Genomic DNA, 21,476 nt, shown 5'->3' with positions numbered 1-21,476 from the left:
AACTGATACTCAAATATTGAGATACACGAATTTTAAATCATTCAAGGTAGCATATAATAGTGATTTTTGTCGCCCAAAAAAATCAGGTAATAGAGAAAATATTAAAGATTTAGTTAATTATTTTAAGTTAAAATTGACCTTTGAATATAAAATAATTGAAAAACAACAACAAATAAAAAAAAGATTATAGAAATACAAAAAAAAACTTATGAAAACAGATAAAAAAAAATACTACAAAATAAAACAAAAAATAAATAAAAAAAAAATATGAAATATTGAAAAAAAAAGAATAAAAAAAAATTTTTGAAATGAGAAAAAACAATAAACCAAGGTAACGAATATAAAAATGACGAAATAAAGTGCTTTTTTTTTTCAAATAGGACGACAGTATAGAAAATTCGAACGCTAAGAGTAATTATCACTGACTTTTCATAAAGAATATGGAAAATATATGAATGTGTACACTCGATAAGAAAGTCATCAATTTTATCATAGTCATTACAATAAATGAAAAAAAAAGGAACGGAAGTACTATACAGATGAGTAATTACAATTAAAAAAAAAAAGTATAACTAAAAAAAAAAAAACAATAATGAATAATTCATTTTTTAATTATTTCAGTTTTTATTTGAGTAAGAAGTAAATAAATAACTGGAAAACATAATAATATCAATTGATAGATATGATCAAAAGATGTAAAAAAATTGGATTATAGGTGAGAAAAAAAAACAAGACAAAAAGAAGAAAATAAAGAATGAGAAGCGTCAGGAACATTTTTTTTGATTGATCAAGAATGAGACCATATGTACAAGCGTTAAATATCTATACAATTGACTGGAAATTATAAACAAAATGTAAAATAAGTAATGATAATAGCAATAATATACATCTTCAGTTACAATAATATAATGACATCAAAACGAATGCAAAAGTAAAATTTCATTAAATCTATCTGAAAAAGTAGCTAATTTTTAGCCTAGACTGATAATAAGGTACACAAATTAAAGCTTATTTAATAAGCTTTCAGATGCTCTTGATAGAATTGTGATAAGATATCGCGCTCAATTGTAATTGCACGGAAATACGTAAAAATTGAAAATTTTTACGATTTTTGAAAATTTTTGAATTGCTATTATTCCTGAAATATTCAATTTGGTAAAATGAATCAGTATACAAATTGAAGCATATTAAACAAGCTTTCAAATGCAATTTACAGAAATCCGATAGGATGTCGCTTTCCATTGTTATTACATGGAAATAAGGTAAAAGCGAAAATTTTTTGCGATTTTTGAAAATTTTTGAATTGCTCTCATTTTTAAAGTAATCGACAGATTTGGCTCATCTTAGAACTTAACCTCGGAAATCGTCCTAAGAATAAGTATGTTACGTTTTATTGAGATCCGTATAGAATTACGGGAGTTAGAGAAGAGACACTGCCGATAATATCGTATATATATATATATATATATATATATATATATATATATATATATATATATATATATATATATGTTTAATACGGTGAACGGGGACCATTTCACATATATATATCCGGCTATGGGGACATTTTTTGGCTTCGGAGACGGTCCCCGAAAATAAACTGAATTAACACGGGCTTCGAGGACCGGCCCCGAAATCAATTTAATGATATATGTTTAATCTCGTCTTTGAGGACCGATATAATCATCTTTTTATACGTGGTCGTCAAAGTCAGATATATATATGATCACAGGTCTTCGTTCCCAGATATATATCGGTACAGGTCCCTGAAGTCACATATATGTAGCTTAATGACTTATTACTGACCGAGACTAAGTACGAAAAATGCAAAATTCAAAATATTATAGGATTTTATGAAATAATTTGATCCCGTAATACCAAAATCTTTCTTATACCTATTTTAAGTATGTAGTTGTCTGCATACCTCAAAATTGATTGATAATCTCTATTTTCAATTGCATCCAAGGCCATTGCAGTAGATATACGTACTCAACAATTTTTATTAGGAAGAAATATCATATTTTTCTAAATAACTTGATCAAAACGCCTTAAGATTTTATAAAATTATACAAAAATTATCGTATGAGCTTATATGGATTCTAATAAATTTTATGAACTCTTACGGAATTTCATAGAATTATATACATGACAATGAAACCTACTGAAATATTATGACTTTTGACCAAATTCTATCTAATTTTTAATAATTCACGAAACCGTATTTAATTGTAGGAAAGTTTTTAAATTTTCAAAGTTTGGATGGTAAAATTTTTGGAATTTCACAAGAAAAATTTCGTATAAAACTTTTATCCCCGGTAACTCAAAGTCGGTCCTCGTTTGCGGATATATGTCGATTTGTATGTTGTCTTCCAAGCCGGATATATATATGATCACGGGTCTTCGTTCCCAGATATATTTCGATGTAGGTCCCCGAAGTCACATATATGTAGCTTAATGACTCATTACCAACCGAGACTAAATTCGTGACAGGATTTATTCTCTCGATATCAAAATTATTATTACTTTTATTTTTAATAGGTTGTACTAGTTTATAAAAAAGTACAGTGCAATGTTAATAATCTACACTTAATCAGTAATGTCACTACAAATGACAACACATAATTGAGGGCATTGACATCCCTGTTTAAAAATTCCAATAGGATCCTATCAAAAGCGACAAAAGCCGCTTAGAAACCAATAGAATCTATTGTTTTCTAAGCGGCTTTTGTCGCTTTTGATAGGATCATATTGAAATTTTTAAACAGGGATGATCGTTAAAAAATAAGCTATGGTGAATATACGTTGAATGAGATACAGTTCCAAAAGCCGATTATATATGACTGCATCCGAGTTTTCAGTCTTTTCTTGAATTAATGTTATTTATATATCTAAAATTCTCAAACCATCCAACTACAAGAATAGATCAATATATTTCGATAAATATATACTAAAAGGTAATTATATGCTTAATTATATGCTTAAAAAAGCTCTAATCATCAACATTTGTGATATCAACACATTTTATGGAATTATTTTCAGAATATAAGCATTTTGAGAGAAACATGGCTCCTTGATTTTTAAATTTTATCATCTGATGACAAAATAATATGAAGCGTACGAATAAATCTACTTGAAAAAGAAATTCAATGCTCTACAGAAGAATTTTATAACCAATTTTGTTAAGTTTAATGTTTCAAGACCTGTTAAAATTTTTTGTTCTATTTTAATGAAAGTGAAAATTAAAATGGATTTCCTGGGAAAAGTTATATTCATTTTGCAATAATTATTCAGTTGTTAGTTACAAAATTATAAAATTAGAAATGGACCTTATTGATGACAGGTTAATTTTAAACGTTTAATAACTTCGAAAAATTACTAAAATTTTAACAAAAAATTAGTTTTACTTTTTTCATAATATACTTTTTCACGAAAATTTTACCTCAATCAGTTTTTATGATTTAAAAGTTTTGAGTCAAAAATGCAATTATGTTCCAAGAATTGAAAGTCCTGTTGACAGACTTCTTTAATGTTTATTTTATAATTGAGTTTGGTTGCTGATCATTAATGGAAAAATTTATGACATTTTTCAAGTGCAAATATTTATTAAGAATACAACAGAACTTTACAGAGATTTAACTTTATAGAAAAACGATTATAATTATATTCTTTAACATTTGTAATAATACTTTTCATTGCATGACGAATTGATATTATAATTGTTATAATTATTTAAATTATACTTTTGATAATAAAAAATAAAAACAGGATTAAAAGATATGTTAATTGTAACATATATACTAGTAACATAAAAGTTTGCATAAATCAGTTAATGTTAATTGAGCATTGGTTTATTTTATTGCATTTAAGAATTTAGATAATACTTAAAAATAGCGAAAAAATAAAACATACTTTGACTTGTAGTTTTCAAATATTAACAAACTAAAAATAAAGTTTAAATAAAAATTAAGTTAATTGCAACATAAAAGTTCAAAATAAAAGTGCTTGTACATCACTTAATGTTGGTCAAATACTATTTGTCCATTTTAAATACAAGTGAACTTTCAAGAATCCTTGAATAAAAACAAAAAAAAAATCAACTAATCAAGCATCACATTTTTCTATCGACAGATATCTTTTGACTCGATTTGACTCCATTTTTATGGCTAGAATAATTATGGGCCTTACATATATGCCAATAAAATTCAAGTGTGAATACATCACTTTTTTGTGATGGAACACAATTTCATTTCGATGAATTTAACGATTTTTAAAATCGTTAAAAATCATGAAAAAATAAAACTCATACGTCTAAAGTTAAGGTGATAACTTATCACTTTATATTAATTAAACATTACTTAGTTCAAATTTATGTCTAAAAATTTGACTACGTGGCAACATATCAGTATATATGTTGATTAAATATAATTTTTTGATTCGAATGCCGATCAAAATTTTAAAAATCTTAAAACAATCAGTACATGAAATCGGTATAACTAAATTTCAAATGATCATAAAATATCACTTCATATTGATTAAATATAGTTTTTTATAAATGCACTTGAAAATATTTAGAACTGTGGAAAAAAATAAGAAAATAAAACGCACATAACCAAAATCTAAGTATTAGCTAACTAAATAATATTAGTTAAAAATTGGTAGATTAAGTACCACCAGATATTACTTGTTTTTACTCAGTTATCGTTTCGTTTTTTACTTTTTTTGTTGTACAGGTTGCTAAACCATGTTCTGATTACTGCTGCATCACGACTGGCCAGTCTTTTATCTTTTAATTTCGCAGTATCCATCTCCTTTGCACTTGGGTATTTCCGCTGAGCCAATTTTTCCCCAAAATGCTCTTTCAGTGCATCGATCTCTAACGACGTCCAAACTCTCCTTTTACATGGATTAGTTACACTCACATCGATATCTGGAATTCAAAAAGTATTAATAATCAACGTTTTTTATGACAAAGAAGAACAATTATAAACAGAAAATTATTCCTATTGAATACATAAGTAAAAATGTCATTGTTACTTTCATCACTAGATTTTTTGATTCCTCAGCATTATTTGACTCCAGGTCAGAATCACTAGAATCACATGAACTTAGATTTTCAGATGCATCATTATTAGTCATACCACACGCACGACTGAGAACTAGTGGCAACTCACAAATTTCTTCCGCTATATTTGCTAAATGATAGAAATTTTCATGCACTCCCATTGTGTGCCCCAAGTGCTTGGCTATTTTTTCTCTTTCAATATTATTGATATTATGATTGATGAAATAGGTAGCAATGTGTTTTCTCAAATCAGTAGCACGTAAACTTTCTGGAATTTTCGCACCACACTCTTCTGAAAATTTCCGCATTAATTCACAAGATCTCAAGTACTTATAATCTGAGGAGCATCCAGGAATAGCAAAAATAAATGGGTTGTTCGCGTGAATTTGAGCATTTTTGCGATTTTCTATCAATAAATTAATTGACTTCAACATCATCTCATCTAAAATCACGGTTGCATCTCTCAAGTTTTGTTTGCCTCGAATGGAAAACCTTACATACTTATTGCACAGTTCTCTTGCTTTCTCAGATAATGTCCTCATGATATCTGGATATTTTTCTTCGGTTAATCTGTCATAATCTTTGAAATCTTCGAGTAAAATTCTTTCAGTTTCGCCAGGTCTTCTTCTATTGAAAATTTGCACGCGTAAGAGTGTTGTTTTAGCCAAAAGATTGAAGCTTTCCTTTGAAAAAACTACAAACAGTTCATCGTATGCTCGTTTCTGCAATGAAGTTAAATGTTCTGTGAGTTTATATATCTCATCAGCATTAGGTAATTTTTTTACTTTCGTCTTCTGTCGTTTTTTTATAGCTTGTGCTTCTTCGACGTTTTTATTTACAATGTCATTCCATTTACGTGTAATGACGTGTATAAAGTCTTTTATGTTTTCATTATCTTGTTTTTTTTTATCCTGTATATTTTCACTGATTAAAAAATCACCTAAATGCTTTAAAAACTGTCCGCACGAACTTGCTACTGATGGAGCTTTTGCATCATAAGTTTGATCATCGATTCCTGCCATTATGTTTACTGCTTTGATGCAAATTTTTACATTTTCTGGGTCGAAAACAGATAACATATCAGTGATCGGAGTTTTTGAATAGGATTGACCATTCGATTTCTTTTTATTTATTATTTCAATTTCTACTTTTTTTGCTGTATTTAATAGTCTGGCAAGAAGACGCAGTCTATTACGGATCATTTCATCTGTTTGAGGATTTTTATACTTCTCAACCAACATATTTCCGTAACGAATAAGTAAATCATCATGTTTCAAAGTCTTAGACGGTTCATCTACGTGCATGTTAACTATGAGTCGACGCAGTTTTTTACATGTATCAGGGTGAAATTGAGTCTCATAAAGTGACGACATTTTTTTATAATTCGCCGATTTTTACCTGAATGGCCGGTACAATTGGCGAAGTGAGATGACAAAAATTTTTAGTTGATGATACTTTACAACTTGGACAAACAGCAAAGTCAGATGGATTTTTTCAACTTTATCAGCTAGTTTTCTTGGACGCCTCAATACAATTAATTCGTGTTCATTAGCTCCGGGCTTAACATTCATATTGTGTTTAGCATCTCCAGCACATCTGATCTTCCTGATCCGTTCAAGCCTAGATGGATCTTTTGGCTTTAAAGAAATAATTTTTTAACATCTTCTTCGTTTTTATGCACAGTTGTAATATGTCGAGCTAACTTTGAGTATAACTTTCCACAATATTGACAAGCATGCCGTTTTGGACCCGAATTAGACGCTTTAACGACCAGTTTTGGTCCTCCAGACGATGTGGATGGAATGACAGACGGTAAATCGACATCATAGCCTTGAGCAACAGCATTTTCTTCTATTATTACAGTTTCATTAGGCTCTCGATTTTTCTTAACAGTAGATGGCTTTGTCACAATCTTTGTTTGATTTTTGTTTCAACCACTGAATCCTCTGATTCTGGAATATAATCCGGATCTGAGTCTGGAAATATCAATAATCAAATTACTCTTTCCAATTCCACTTAATTGTTTTCACATAAAGATAAAAATTGTACTGTAAATTTGTTCTTTTGCTATACAATAAATTTATTAAATTACTTACCGTTATCATGTTTATCTTCTTTATTTGATAGATGCTGTTTCTTTTGCTCCAATTCCGTTAGTAAGTTTCCTAGATCTATCGAATCTAAATGAGATTTTGGCGTATTGTCATTATTTTCTTCCTGAACAGAAACTCCGTTTTGTGATGCCAAGAAATCATCAGAGATTGAGTCTGTTAACATTTATATTGAATTAGTTTTAATAAGTTTTGTTTAGTTTATACTTTTCCGAGTGTAAAAAAGAAAAATGATAAATAACTAAATAACAACTAACATCAGGAAGTTATTTAATAATAACAACAAGTTGATTGAATCAAGTAACTTACCATTTTCGGCAAAAGCTATTTTCTTTAGTAACTGTTTGCGATTATTATTAATAACCCAAAATACATTTGAAGTATCTTCCATTTCAGAATTAGATTCACTCGAATTACCACAGTTTTTTTGTAATTCAACATGTAGTTCTCTCTCTGGTGTCGATTCGTCATCAGTTAAAGAGTCTATAAAAAAAAATATAAAAAAATGATAAGCATTTTGTGGTATAGTTTATTTAAGGAAATAGATCAGTTTATCAAACAATTAACCTTTATCACGCTGCCGCAAATCCCTAAAAAATTTTTCCCTTTTTTTTCTGATCGATTTAAATCTAGTTTCCAAGTCTTTTGATTTTGAATCAGAAAAATCCGAATCAGAACAATCTGATTCAAAATTATTCACTAGATCAGGTAGTCCCTGAATATTAGAGCCATCACTGAAACATGTTTCATCTGTCATCTTCGGATTATTTTGGTCAAATGTTTTCAATGAACTGGGTAAATATCCGTTTTCTGATGCTGAATCGCTTTGACACTGAGCATGTCGCTTAGAAGCTAGAATAATTTGTGCTTTCTCTATTTCTCTTTGTCCATCTAGCAAACTGTTCAATTTTTTGTGACTTGGTCGATCAGTTAAAATATAATTTTTATCCATAACATGGGTGTGATCAATTTGTGCGCTCTCACCATCTGTTTGAATACGTGCATTCAATGGCCTAATAAATTAAAATATGTTATTAAGATAATTCTATAAAGAATAATGCATCTACAATTGATCATGTGTAAAAATAATAAAAAATTACCTTCCAGGAGTGATTTCATTTAACGAACAAAATCCAAAATCTATAAATAAACAAGTCCTTTAGCTTATTAACTAATAAAATTTTATTTTTTTAATTTTTTTTTTTTTTTAGAAAAATGCCTTTTTAAATAATAGATTCAGTCGTGTTAAGCTATAACGGTTATGTTTACATTTACGAAAAGCTGTCATAATTTAACTGCTTCAATTTTTATAATCGTGTCAGATAAAAAAAAATCAGTAGAAATATTTGTATTTTTGTTAATCAAATAATTTAATTAGTAGAACTATATGTACTTTTGTTAATTAAATAATTTGTCCCTTATGGATATATAAATTGAAAGTATAAAAAAATTTTTATATTACTAATCTTGAGAATTCAGGTATTCAAATACATGTAACTATTCATTTCTGAGTAAACCTGACACTAGACGTTAAATGTAAATAATCAATTTCATCATCTAGAGTTCTAAAAAGTAAGATGAGAATTTTATTAGTTTTTAGTACTTTGAATTTTTAAATAACGAGTTAAATGTTATTCATTCTACCCACTGTAAGTCCGTCAGTAACATGATCAGAATGTACATACGTATGATTTATAATTTATAATATTTAGAAAGGAAATTTGATATTTTTTTAGTTTGTTTTAAATTATTTAAAAGATTTAGAAAAATTATTTTAAACTGTTGAAAATCACCTGAGGTATTATTAGAACTTAAATCACTGTTTAAAATTATAGGAATATTCTTAATATTCTCATCTGTGAGTAAAAAGGAACTTGATTATTATCAAGTTTCAAACAACGTTTTCCATTGTCGTCTATAAACGACTGAATGAAATCACTACTGTGTGTTTCATTTTTTCATCAGAACAGTCCTCATTATTATTGTTATCAGTTATTTTTGTCTCAAGACCACTAGTCTGACATATAGATGAAATATCGTCGTTGACATTGTACAAATGCTCTAAACTTTCAGTATTGATATCTGATTTGCTCGTATTTGGCGTACTTGAGATTAATTTTTTTATCTCAACTCTAGGTAATTGTTGTTTTACTTTATCTGAGGGTAATTTTTCAGATGACTTTGAAGTAGTATCAAGATCTACACTGTCCATTTTCACACATTTTATTTTTTTATAGGTGGCTGTGTGAAAGAATCAGAAAGCAAACGTTTTAAGGAAACTCTTGGACTATTAGCGGACAGATTATTCTTTATTTCATTTAACATCCCCGAGTCATCTAAAAATTAAGAGAAAAATTTAGTTTTACAGTTAATAACATCTTAAAGTAAATAAAAATATTACTTGTTAAATCAGAATGATATAAAATATTATTTAATACAAATTGACATCATTAAAGTTTTATCCTATTACTATTTTATCCGAAATAAATATTCTGTTCTAATATTTTATAGAAATTTTTTTTTTTCCAGCCAGTAAAAATATTGAGAAAATTATTTATTATGGTTATTATATTAAAAATAATTGTCATCTAATAAGTTATAAAGTTATGAATAAAAAATTTCAACTATAGGTTATTTATGACTAAAGCCAGGAGCAATAAAAATATAAATAAATTCAACATGTATGTGAAAAAAACACCAATTACCACTTGAACATTCTAAAATGCCTTCATGTTGAGATTTATCAGTACTTGAGCTTGGTTTAATACTACTTTTTTTCTATTTTTACGCCGATTGATTTTGGCACAAATTTTAAACGTAGAATTTGTATCTCGAATTAAGCTGTACATTTTTTCAGCCAGTGTAAAATTTAACAGCTACTGAAATTTATTATTTGCTTAATTTTTATCCCTTGCAAACAACATGTGACTCAAAACCAACAGCAGTACAATCGGAAATGACTCCATTTAATGAAAATTTCTATTGAGGTATGATAGTTAATACCATTGTAAAAATTAAAAATCTCTGCTTGAAGTTTTAAAGAAATATGTTGGTAATAACACGGTAAGCGTCAGCAATTACGTGCAGTCGGTAGAAGAGGATTTATAGTCAAATTTTTTTCTTAAGATTTTTTTAAATTATCTTCATGGTAATAACGTATGTTTTTCAATAAAAACTAATTTATCTCATAAACTACTTTAATAAGTTTTAATTTTTCAACATTTGATCGAACAGACCATAACTTAATGTCTGTATAAAAATTGATCTCAATTGAACATCGGTACAGTATCATGAAAATAATAACAAAGTTTAATATCCAATGTGACATCTACATAAACTTCGAGCAACTATTTTTATATCATAATTGTTGAACCAATACCTGAGCTAACATGTTATTTACATAAAAATAAGTCATTAGAAGCTCTGTCTCATGTGAAATTTTATTATACAACAGTAAATAAATTATTGTGATCAAAATCAAAGGAAAATACAATTTTTAAGCACTGGATAATAAAAGAAGTTATTTAGCAAAATTTTATTAAGGTTAAATCACAATGATTTCAATTAATTTGTTCGAATCAAATTTTTATAACCTAACATGAACTTAGTACTGAATGGAGTTAAAATTTTTTTGTACGATAAACAAGATCAAAAATATTTTAAATGGTTAAATTGAAGAGGAAAAAATTAAATTACCAAGGAACATAAATGTCAAGCGACTGCTATGTTGTGTTGGGAATTTCTTAACTTTATAGAGGAATCAATTTTATTTTCTTAAATAGAGAATTTTATATAAAAATTGAGGTATTTCTCTGTTACGTAGTTTCTGCAGATTTATCAAAGACATTAAGACTCGAAATTTTATTGAAATAGATATATGTTTTTCAACAATAAAATTTTAAATACACAAGAAAACTTTTTAAAACTATACATGCAATTTTTGAAAATATTTTTAACAGCAACTTTATATTTTTTTATTTTAATGTACATTCTGGTTATCAGAGAATAGTATGAAATTATGATAAGACACAGTAAAAAGTTCCTAAATAATCAATACATAAATAAGGTGGTATGTAAACAAACTAATTTTCGAGTATTTACTCTATTATTTTTAATTGCGTAGATTGAATAATCTTACAAATCAATACATAAAAATCTCAAGAAAAAAATATTTTTATGAGGGAAAAAACATAAATTATAATTGGAAATAAATCAAGCAAAAATATTGCTTTTAACACCAATCAAACTATCGATTATAGTTATTAGTCTTTTACAGTATCCGGTCAGTAAAAAATTTAATTGTTTTATTTTTATGAATATTTTCTACCTATGTTTTTAGAAATTTTTTTAATTTTTCGACCAACACAATAATTGTTTACAACGGCATGTGTGTATTTTTTCACATCATTCTGAGTCATTTATTACGACATATAGTGTTTCCAATAATTTTGACAAGTTGTCACTTAAACGAAAATAAAACAATAAAGAATTACTCGAAAACATCATTTTTGATCGGAAACATATTAGTTATTTGAGGTAATTATAAAAATTCTATAATTCATACAGAATTGCTTAAATCACAGATATTTTTTTGTTTTCATAGTTGATCTTCCGCCATTTGTGTGACAATTTGTTGAAGGATACAATTCAGCAATGAATTCTCAGAAAATTTCAGTGATGTGAGCTTATGTAAATCGTCAAAATTTTTTTCTACTTACCTTCATTATGCCGGGTATCTACTTCTGCTCCGATTGTTTATAAATAACTGGTTGCACACTTTTTCATTGTCATTTTTATCCAACTGATTTTCTATTAGAGCACCATAATTTATTTTTCAAACCACTTTAAATAACTTAATCGTACATTCCGTCCGGAAGATTTATTATGTCAAAGTCTTTCATAGCATTTTTAATTTTTCTGTCATTTAAAAACTATATTTACTTGTCGTTAAATTTATTTTTACAGACACTATTATTTTGTGTTCTTTATCATTTTTATACTCTGAATTATTTTTACTGTTAGCGAACGAGCTGTGGAAGCCTGAATTAAAAAAATCAATTTTTAATTTCTTTAGATAATAGTAAATACGTGCTATCTGAAAAATTTAATGGTTCAGGGACTCAATAGTAATATTGTAATAAGATATTTTGTGTGCTTTTTTGAATAATAATTAGTTTTTAATTTATTATATATAGCATTCATATATTTAATTATTTGATACTGTAAAGCGTATTTGAAGAGGCTTGATTTTTGTTGTGATAATAATCATCATCACTGCAATTATTGTAGTTATTACGGTGCAATTTTCATATTCTCGTGATTATGTATAGACATTGACAAGATTATTTGTGATTGATATTATAAATTAACATTAGTAACATAACGAGTATTTCTTCATAGTTTTTATTTAAATCTAATTCAAATTATTTTTCATGTCATATACGTCTACGTATTTATTATGAACAAAATAGTGGCTAATATACTGAATTTGTATGAAAGAATGGAAAAAATTGATCATGAACTAGTTCAATTAGTATTTATTTTAAATTATATTTACTCAGCAGTCAAAATACTCCATTCATTACATTACATGTAGCAGAAAACTTTTACTGACCTCTGCAGAAAAGATATTTTAATTGATCAACCAATTTTGTATATTTTTGTAATAGACATTCTGCGTTTGAATATAGAAAGAGTTGTTAATTTATTTATTTTTAAAAGTTAAATAAACAGACTAATATCTTAACTGAGTAGAGTGTACATAATTTGATTCTTTATATTCAATTATACTCGTATTTTATAGTAACGATTACAAAAATACAAGTAATATAAACATAAAAATTTTAGTATCTGCTAATGAATTTCAAAGAGCAATTGTAAATTCCCATTTAATTATTCCTATATAATGTTTTCATGAATAACATATTTGAGATGGAGCAGCAAATTTTCTCTCATGTTGTATATTCCATTAGTAAGGCTGTTTTTTATGTTATTTCATGACAGTATCTATTTATAATTGAAAAAAATTCTGCTGTTTGAAAATGTATTCACTACACATCCACAGACTCGGTAGAGTCTGGCGCCAAGTTCCGTTCTATTTCGAAAATCATAAATTTAAGATATATCATCTGCTAAAAAGGTTTCGTTGAAAGAAGATTTTTTCTTTTGGATTTTTCTAACTTATACCGCTCCGTACTAAAAGGAAATAAGATAAAACTAGTTCAAGAAAACCTGCTTTATAATCGTATGTCAGTCTAATGAACCAAAATCCAGAAGAAAAATTTTTCTCTTTAAAAACAGTTTCTAGAAATGTTATGTAAAATTCACCATTTTTAACATAATTTTAGCAATTACTTTAGAACTGCTCACAATATAAAAAAACTATAGAGACCAAACTAATTTCAAAAAACCTGCTTTATAATAATATGTCAGTCTAATTCGTCAAAATCCAAAAAAACAATTTTTCTCTTGTAAAAACAGTTTCTAGAAATTAAATGTAAAATTCATCATTTTTAAAATAATTATAGCGATTACTTTAGAACTGCTCACAATATAAAAAAAAACTATAGTGACAAAACTCATTTCAAAAACCTGCTTTATAATAATATGTCAGTCTAATTCGTCAAAATCTAAAAAAAACAATTTTTCTCTTGTTAAAACAGTTTCTAGAAATGTTATCTGAAATTTATCATTTTTAAAATAATTTTAGCGATAACTTTGGAACTGCTCATAATCTAAAAAAACTATTGGAACAAAACTAGTTCTAAAAAGCCTGCTTCATATTAATATGTCAGTTTAATTCATCAAAATCCAGGAAAAACATTTTTCTCTTGTAAAAACCGTTTCTAAAAGTGTTATCTGAAATTCATATTTTTTAAAATTATTTTAGAGATAACTTTGAAACTGCTCATAATATGAACAAACTATTGATACAAAACTAATTCTGAAATGCTTGCTTTACAATAATATGTCAGTTTAATTCATCAAAATCCAGATAATAAATTTTCCCCTCATTAAAACAGATTCCGAAAATAAATACGTTTCAAAAAATCTCATGAAATATACTTGTTTTGTAATCTATAAACACCGAATATAATGTACTGAAGTCTTTAAAGTCAGATATGTATTGGAGAAGGTTCTCAAAGTCAGATATATATCGTACAAGGTCTTCAAAGTCAGATATATATCGCAGCAGGCCCTCAAAGTCAGATATATATCGTATAAGGTCCTCAAAGTCAGATATATATCGTAGAAGGCCCTCAAAGTCAGATATGTTTCTGGACATTATATCTAAAATTCATAATTTTTAAAATAATTTTAGCGATTACTTTAGGACTGCTCACAATATAAAAAAACTATTGGAACAAAACTAGTTCTAAAAAACCTGCTTTATAATAATAAGTCAGTCTAATGAACCAAAAGCAGAAGAAAAATTTTTCTCTTGTAAAAACAGTTTCTGGAAATGTTATGTAAAATTTATCATTTTCAAAATAATTTTAGCGATTACTTTAGAACTGCTCACAATATAAAAATACTCCCTGATTAAACAACTGAATTCGACCGAATTAAAAATATTAATTCTGTTATATTCTGTTGAATTCGGTAAAACAGAACTCAAACGAATTAAAAATATTAATTCTGTTCAATTCTGTGGAATTCTGCAGAACAGAATTCTTCTGAATTCAAAATATTGATTCTGTTATATTCTGTTGAATTCGGTCAAACAGAATTCAAAGGAATTAAAAATATTAATTCTGTTCAATTCTGTCGAATTCTGCAGAACAGAATTCTTCTGAATTGAAAATATCTATTCTGTTATATTCTGTTGAATTCGGTCAAACAGAATTCAAAGAAATTAAAAATATTAATTCTGTTCAATTCTGTCGAATTTTGCAGAAGAGGATTCTTCTGAATTGAAATTATCTATTCTGTTATATTCTTTTGAATTCGGTCAAACAGAATTCAAAGGAATTAAAAATATTAATTCTATCGATATCTGCAGAACATAATTTATCTGAACTAAAAATATCTATTCTGTTATATTCTGTCAAATTAAGTAGAACAGAATTCAAAAGAATTAAAAATATCTATTCTGTTATATTCTGTCAAATTCAGTAGAACAGAATTCAGAAGAATTAAAAAATTTAATTCTGTTGAATTGGAAAAAATAAAATCCAATTAAATTGAAAATCGTAAGTCTGTAATATCTTGTTAAATTCGGTAAAACAGAATTCAAAATAATTAAAATCATTAATTCTGTTATATTCTACAGAATTTGGCAGAGCGAAAATTAAAAAAATAATTGAAATTTTAATTCTGTTGAAGTCCAGAAAATGAGTCTGAAAATTGTAACACAATGTATATTAAATCCTACTGATTTCTTTAAAATTTAATTTTTAAACGTTGATTCGTTTCAAATCTTTTACTATCGCAATTTCATTGTTATCATATCTTAAAACTATCATTCGAATTATATCTGTGAACGGATATTTAAATAAAGCTAATTAGAAGAATTGAAAAATTTTCAACTTACCGCTAAGAAAATCGAAAATTTAAAAAAATCGGGAAGTTATTGGTTTTACCTCGATTTGCAAAAATTGAGTTTTCATCAGATCTCGACGTTTAAAGGTCATGGGAAGCTTCCCTGAATATCCCCGCGAAGTTGTCACCATGTCTGTATGCATGTATGTATGTATGTGTATGTGTGCGTGTGTGTGTGTGAAAGTATGTGAACCGCCTATAACTTTTGAACGGCTCGGCCGATTTGATCGTGGTTGGCGCCATTCAAAAGGGCTTGACCAAACTTAGATTTCAAATGCAAGTTGAATCAATTCGGACAGATAGATTTCGAGAAATCTCAAAAAAACTGAAAAAAAAAAATTTTTTTCAAATGTGGTTTTTTTGGAATGACTTTAAAACGGCTTGATGGATCATTTTCAAAAACTAATTAGCTTTTAACCTCAAAAAACTACGTCGATCAGCGCTAACCCGGTCAAAATCGGTTAATTCGTTCGAGAGATATCGTGAACGAAGAAAAACCGAAAAAAGTGTTTTTTCCACATAACTTTGACATTTCTAATTGAATCGTTTTTAATAACATAGAATAATTTCAGAGCTCATAAAACTGTGTCAATCGCCGCTTAGAACGTGAAAATCAGTTGATCGGTTCGAGAGATATCCTTGACGAAATATTTGGAAACAAGTGTTTTTTCAACATAACTCCGAAATTTTCTGGAGTAACTTCCAAACGGCTTTACTGATCAATTTCAAAAAGTAATCAGCTTTCAACTTAAAAAAGCCACGTGGATCACCGCCAACCGCGTGAAAATCGGTTGATTCATTCACAAGTTATTGCGGCTTAAAGATTAAAAAAATTGCGTTTTACCAAACCTCTATGAGATTTATGAGCTCAAAGAGCTCAAAAGTATAAAAAAAGCTATCTCTTTTAGTTCAGAGAGCTCAAAATAATATAAAAATGGTATTTTTGAGCTCGAAGAGCTTAAAAATATCATTGATAAAATGTTAAGCACCTAGATATGAAATGAGCGGGAAGTTGCACGAATGATCTTCAGGGTGTACTGTTTTTCTAATTATTTTTTTTTGCATTTTATGGCAGCTTAAATTCGGTCAAATTCGGAGTCAGAACCAGAAATTCGATTATTATTTCCGAATTCAACAGAACTAAACCGAATTAAAAATTTTGTATTCGCTTCAATTCGATCTAATTCGGAGTCAGAACCAGAAATTTGATGATTATTTCCGAATTTAACAGAATTTAACCGAATTAAAAATTTTGTATTCGTTTCAATTCGGATAAATTCTGGTTTACTTGCTGAATTAGACAGAATTCATTTTAAAGTTAGATACCGAATTAACAGAATTCAACTGAATTCAAAAGAATTAAAAATTTAATTCTGTTTAATTCGATCTAATTCAGTTGTTTAATCAGGGCTATTGGAACAAAATTAGTTCTAAAAAACCTGCTTTATAATAGTATGTCAGTCTAATTCGTCAGAATCTAAAGAAAACAATTTTTCACTTGTTAAAACAGTTTCTAGAAATGTTATCTGAAATTCATATTTTTTAAAATTATTTAAGAGATAACTTTGAAAGTGCTAATAATATGAACAAACTATTAATACAAAACTAATTCTGAAATGCTTGCTTTACAATAATATGTCAGTTTAATTCATCAAAATCCAGATAATAAATTTTCCCCTCATTGAAACAGATTCCGAACATAAATACGTTTCAAAAAATCTCATAAAATATACTTGTTTTGTAATCTATAAACACCGAATATAATGTACTGGGTCTTTAAAGTCAGATATGTATTGGAGAAGGTTCTCAAAGTCAGATATATATCGTAGAAGGTCCTCAAAGTCAGATATATATCGCAGCAGGCCCTCAAAGTCAGATATATATCGTATAAGGTCCTCAAAGTCAGATATATATCGTAGAAGGCCCTCAAAGTCAGATATGTTTCTGGACATTATATGTAAAATTCATAATTTTTAAAATAATTTTAGCGATTACTTTAGAACTGCTCATAATATAAAAAAAACTATAGTGACAAAACTCATTTCAAAAAACCTGCTTTATAATAATATGACAGTCTAATTCGTCAAATTCTGAAAAAAACAATTTTTCTCTTGTTAAAACAGTTTCTAGAAATGTTATCTGAAATTTATCATTTTTAAAACAATTTTAGCGATAACTTTGGAACTGCTCATAATCTAAAAAAACTATTGGGACAAAACTAGTTTTAAAAAGCCTGCTTCATAATAATATGTCAGTTTAATTCATCAAAATCGAAGGAAAAACATTTTTCTGTTGTAAAAACCGTTTCTAAAAGTGTTATCTGAAATTCATATTTTTTAGAATTATTTTAGAGATAACTTTGGAACTGCTCATAATATGAACAAGCTATTGGTACAAAACTAATTCTGAAATGCTTGCTTTACAATAATATGTCAGTTTAATTCATCGAAATCAAGATAATCAATTTTCCCCTCATTGAAACAGATTCCGAAAATAAATACGTTTCAAAAAATCTCATAAATTATACTTGTTTTGTAATCTTTAAACACCGAATATAATGTACTGAAGTCTTTAAAGTCAGATATGTATTAGAGAAGGTTCTCAAAGTCAGATATATATCGTAAAAGGTCCTCAAAGTCAGATATATATCGTAGAAGGCCCTCAAAGTCAGATATGTTTCTGGACATTATATGTAAAATTCATAATTTTTTAAATAATTTTAGCAATTACTGTAGAACTGCTCACAATATAAAAAAACTATTGGAACAAAACTAGTTCTAAAAAACCTGCTTTATAATAATAAGTCAGTCTAATGAACCGAAATCCAGAAGAAAAATTTTTCTCTTGTGAAAACAGTTTCTATAAATGTTATGCAAAATTCATCATTTTTAACATAATTTTAGCAATTACTTCAGAACTGCTCACAATATAAAAAAACTATAGAGACAAAACTCATTTCAAAAAACCTGCTTTATAATAATATGTCAGTCTAATTTGTCAAAACCCAAAAAAAAACAATTTTTCTCTTGTAAAAACAGTTTCTAGAAATTATATGTAATATTCATCATTTTTAAAATAATTATAGCGATTACTTTAGAACTGCTCACAATATAAAAAAAAAAACTATAGTGACAAAACTCATTTCAAAAAACCTGCTTTATAATAATATGTCAGTCTAATTCATCAAAATCTAAAAAAAACAATTTTTCTCTTGTTAAAACAGTTTCTAGAAATGTTATCTGAAATTTATCATTTTTAAAATAATTTTAGCGATAACTTTGGAACTGCTCATAATCTAAAAAAACTATTGGGACAAGACTAGTTCTAAAAAGCCTGCTCCATAATAATATGTCAATTTAATTCATCAAAATCCAGAAAAAACATTTTTCTCTTGTAAAAACCGTTTCCAAAAGTATTATCTGAAATTCATATTTTTTAAAGTTATTTTAGAGATAACTTCGAACTGCTCATAATATGAACAAACTATTGATACAAAACTAATTCTGAAATTCTTGCTTTACAATAATATGTCAGTTTAATTCATCAAAATCCAGATAATAAATTTTCCCCTCATTGAAACAGATTCCGAAAATAAATATGTTTCAAAAAATCTCATGAAATATACTTGTTTTGTAATCTATAAACACCGAATATAATGTACTGAAGTCTTTAAAGTCAGATATGTATTGGAGAAAGTTCTCAAAGTCAGATATATATCGTAGAAGGTCCTCAAAGTCAGATATATATTGCAGCAGGCCCTTAAAGTCAGATATATATTGTAGAAGGTCTTCGAAATTGAAGATATATATAAAATCATTAATATCTAATCAACTATGGTAAATAATATAATTTAATTAAGAATATATACTTCAGGACATTACTTAGGATCTATGTATACGAAAATCTCAGCCACCATTTCGAAGGCCTTGAAGCCCGTATTAAACATATATATATATATATATATATATATATATATATATATATATATATATATATATATATATATATATATATATATGGGTGGTCCTTATGTTGGGTTTTTTGAAATTTTTTTTCACGATAGTTCAAAATCGGTTCAAAATCTATAAAAAAAAATCATGCCAAGTTATAGCTCTTAATTTTAATATTAACCCGCACCCCCCGACGGTCAAAGTTTTAAAGGAAAATAACATGGGAAAAGTTATATTTTTACTTTGGAATTTTTTACGTCATAAACTAACCAACAAATCACATCAAAAAATATTTTTTCTAATGCAAAATTTAACGGTCTACAAAAAAGGTCTCTTATCATTTTTTGATAATTCTAACGGTTTTGAAGTTATTCGAGGTCTAAATTGAAACTATAATCTTTTTCATAGTTTTTTCTGGTCATTTAATAATTCAACAATCATAGACGGGTTATTATTCATATTAGATTACTTTTTTTACTTATGCATGTAATTTTGAACTATAATTTACGTGAAAAGTATTAATCAATTAAAGAAGTGTATTATTAATATTTTAATGAATCGAAAATGTACAAACATTACCATTTTTATTTTTAAGTACAGATACTTTCATGAAGTTTTTACATTAGTTTTTTTAAGTGCGTCAGGAAACATTTGACGATGATCTTTAACCAATTGTAACACGTATTGCATTTGTTTTTCATCCTTAGTATAACGATTACAAAAATCTTGCACTAGTTTAACTCCTCTTTCAGCACAGTCATTCACAACCGATAGTTTTTTAGCGAATCGTAATGCAGTTTTATAGTGTTCATTATGAGCACATTCAGAAGGATGAATCTTTAAAAATTCTGTTTGTAACTCGAATCTATTGAAAAAATTGATCGATTCTGCAGTTACGAAAAAGTCAATATCATTATATAATAATTCAGTTATGCTCTTAGTTTGAAAGCGTTTAACACTACATTTTTCACTAGTATAATCCAAGTCTTCTTCCGGAATATCATCAATCACAATTGTTTCTTCTTTACGCAGCTTAGCGACAATTTTTAATTTTGTTTCTTGTGAAACTTCCTCATCAAAAATAGCCATGATTGCTAATTCTGGTGATAAATACCACAAGTGATTCATAAATCTACTAATTGCCACAGTAGCAAGATTACTGTTCATTGCCTTAAAGTTGTTGAGTTCTTTTATAAACTGTAGATCATGGTACGGAGCTTTGACACTATTTGACGACGAAAAGCAAGCTTTAACATAAACCATTGTCACAAAAACACATATTTGCCGTAGTTTATTATCTTCACCTTTTTTCAATGACAATTGCTCCCGAAGCATGTACATTTTCAATATATAAATAGCTTTTGCCATCCATCGTGCATGGTGACAAGCTCCTGGCTTACGAAAACTAAATTTTTCGGGGATGACACCGATAAAAACTAAAGTAAGCTCTAATAACTCTTTGTAATCTTCACGAGGCAGTTGTGATGCAAGAGTTTCAGTCGCAAAAGTTCTAATAGATTCAATTTTTTCATTTGTCAAGATATTATCATTTTTCGGATCATCTAAACCTGTTTTGTAACTGAGTTTATTTAAATCTCCCCATTGCTTTTGGAATCGGATAAAAAGTGGAACATTAGGACCAACAGTATTTGGAAAAACAGCTTCGAAGACATATCTTAGGACTATTTCAAATATATGATGCCTACATGGAAGATACAACAAATCTCTTTCTAACAATTTTTCCAGTAATGCAGCTGCACCATTACTAAGGCCTAAATTTGAAGGAGTAGTGTCACAGCATATTGCTTTTAC

The 21,476-nt window shown here is 27.5% G+C and overlaps 1 protein-coding gene across 2 annotated transcripts in view; it reads right to left on the bottom strand.

Annotated features, from left to right (window-relative positions):
• The window catches only part of Bbs4 (Bardet-Biedl syndrome 4), a 382,842-nt gene that overhangs the window by 152,792 nt on the left and 208,574 nt on the right, over positions 1-21,476 (bottom strand). The gene's annotated exons all lie outside the window — the stretch shown is intronic.

Source organism: Cotesia typhae, unplaced genomic scaffold, assembly GCF_013202065.1.
Source record: "Cotesia typhae breed Kobodo isofemale line unplaced genomic scaffold, CoteBio_Ctyphae scaffold_58, whole genome shotgun sequence".
Taxonomy (NCBI): Eukaryota; Metazoa; Arthropoda; class Insecta; order Hymenoptera; family Braconidae; genus Cotesia; species Cotesia typhae.
The sequence above is the reverse complement of the archived record's forward strand: the minus strand, read 5'-3'. Positions and strand labels throughout refer to the sequence as shown.